Source organism: Protopterus annectens, chromosome 14.part0 (assembly GCF_019279795.1).
Source record: "Protopterus annectens isolate FY-2018-M chromosome 14.part0, PAN1.0, whole genome shotgun sequence".
NCBI classification, from domain to species: domain Eukaryota; kingdom Metazoa; phylum Chordata; order Ceratodontiformes; family Protopteridae; genus Protopterus; species Protopterus annectens.
Genome location: NC_056748.1, coordinates 584,181,638 through 584,184,137, shown reverse-complemented (window position 1 = coordinate 584,184,137; position 2,500 = coordinate 584,181,638).

Sequence of the window (2,500 nt, the reverse complement as noted above, 5' to 3'; positions counted from 1 at the left end):
TCATCTACAGCTTTTACTCTTTTTAGCTCCACAGTTATTTTTAAAAAAAAAAGCACACATCATCATTTTTATCACTAGTGTGCTTATATCTAGTCATATACAAAGACAATAAATTTTAATTATCACTGCCTGCACTCCCTACTGTACATGATTGTATAGCCTTTCTGCACACATTTTTGTTTTTTGTTTTTTTGTTTTGTTTTTTTTTTTTTTTTTCTTTCTGTGAAGTCTTGTGGTTGCATCATTTCCTTTCGGTATATGCCACACAGTGTTTATACCATGCACTTTATAGTAGGCAACTGGGTGAGGAGCTGCACCCCAGATAATTTACAGGTATAATAAATAAGTGCTGTAAAGTCACTGATCCTTGTTAGACTGGGACATGCTGACCTGGTGTCCTAGAGGGATGGAGCCCGGACTATAGCTCAGGTGATCTGAGTTTTTAATTAGGGGTTTGGACATATGACGGAGCTAGTAGGAAGATGGGTATGCCTATCCTGGGATCTGTACTGGTATGATCAGATCTTTCTTGATGCTCAGATGGGAGGTAAACAGTTGGACTAAAAACCAGGCGGAGAATGTGAGAATATTGTCAGGATATGGTTGCCTTAAACCCTGATGTATGCTTATCCCCAGAAGCCACTCCTTGTCTCACATCAGCCTATCAAAGTGCCTACATCTGGGGCAGGGCCATAGAAAAACCTTGGTGCATGACAGCATATGTTATGTTGCTGGCTTCTGGCACTGCATCACACCTCAAAATGATGGCTCTGCTTGCCTGTGCCCTTCCTGACATACCTCTGATGGAACCCCCCCCCCCCCCACCCCACTTACCTTAGCAAAAGGTGATCACACTTTTTGTAGGGGAAGATGATAGGAGTAAGTGTTGCAGACATTGAAAAGCTGATTTAGCTGGAGGCTTACTAAAGGAACCACATGCACACTGTTTACTTAAATGGGACAATTCAATGTCTGGAAATGAAATAGACTGTCAAGTCCATCTTTTGTGCATAAGCTTTAATTCAAAAGTGATCACTTCAGATTTCTGTCAAAATCTAGTCGTCTAGCAGGACAACTGCAGCACAACATTGATTATGACCAAAGAAACTACAAAATACTTGAATGTCCTTTCAGCAGTTAACAGTGTAACTTTTTAATGTGTGCAACTCCTTTGTCTCATGCTTTACATGTACAGCTATGCTTTGAAGATGACTTTCTTGACTGGTTATTACGTTGCAGCACTGTGGACCTATGACAAATTGGCAGAACAGTATGGTATAGATTAGAGCAGTATTTCGGCTGAAATGGTCCCTATTTATTGGGAAGCTGACTAGCTTTTCTGCATGCTGAGAAGATGGATGAGGATACCCTGAGGTGGGGGACACAACAGGTCCTCCTGTATATTTGGAAAGCTGGATAGGTTTGATGGTTTAAGGCCAGATTTAGCAAGAATCTGTCTGCTGATAACTTCTGCAGAGATACAAGTGGCCTCACTTGGTTGCATGATTCCAGTGTCTGCCATAATGCAGGTGCAGTTTCCTAGGTAGTCCTCAGTGTTGTGAAGGCCACTGTGGGTAGTTGATTTCATGAACTCTCTACAGTTTGTAGACTTTTTACAGATTTTACAGTGTTTGAGGTAACTAAGTATATGGCAAACATTTTTTTATCAATTCATTTCTTTGGTCTAAGCATTCAGTGCTCAGTGTTCTACTGTTTATTGCATACTTTTAGATACTAGCTGATGAAACATTTATCTGTTTAGCCAGCTTGAGCTTTGTGCATTTATTTCTAGATTTTAGTTTGTGCTTCCTCTCCATGATGACTTTGTGCAGCTCTACTTGATTACTCTGATTTTAGAGTGTAATAGAGTAATACATTTTTTATTAGGCTGATAACCCAGGAAGCTTTTCTCTTTCTCTCAAAAAAAAAACGTTTTTATTGAGTTTTACAATTTAAACAAAGGGAAAAAAAAACAAGGTTGATGCGCATTGAAAACATTGCAAGTGTGTTGTACAACCAGAAAGAATGAAAACACAGTACAACAATTGGGTATATACATAAAGAGAAGTAATAAACGTATAAAGACTGCAAGGTGTAACGATTGCGATATTCATAGATGAGAGAAATACACTTCTTTCCCTTCCCCTTATACTTTTAAGCCAGGAAGCCTTTCTAAGGCTAGACAGTTTTTTCGAAAACAATGTCCTTTATCCAAATGGGTCATCAAGGGCCAGGCATTTATAAGCTACCTCAGTCCATAAGGGACATCGGTGCAAGGCCCGGTGTAAATTTCTTGTACTCCATCACTGATCTAGTTTGCATTTAAACTGGGTGATAGACTCCAGCTTCAGTTGATGAGAAGCCTGATGAATAGGGAGGGGCAGTTGATGAGAAATGCATCTGGCTGTCCAGCATGTTCTGTTTGTCACAGACAAAATTCCAGTTCTTGGAACTTGAATTTCTGTTAATGCTTGACATACGAATATGCAGGAGATGAGGT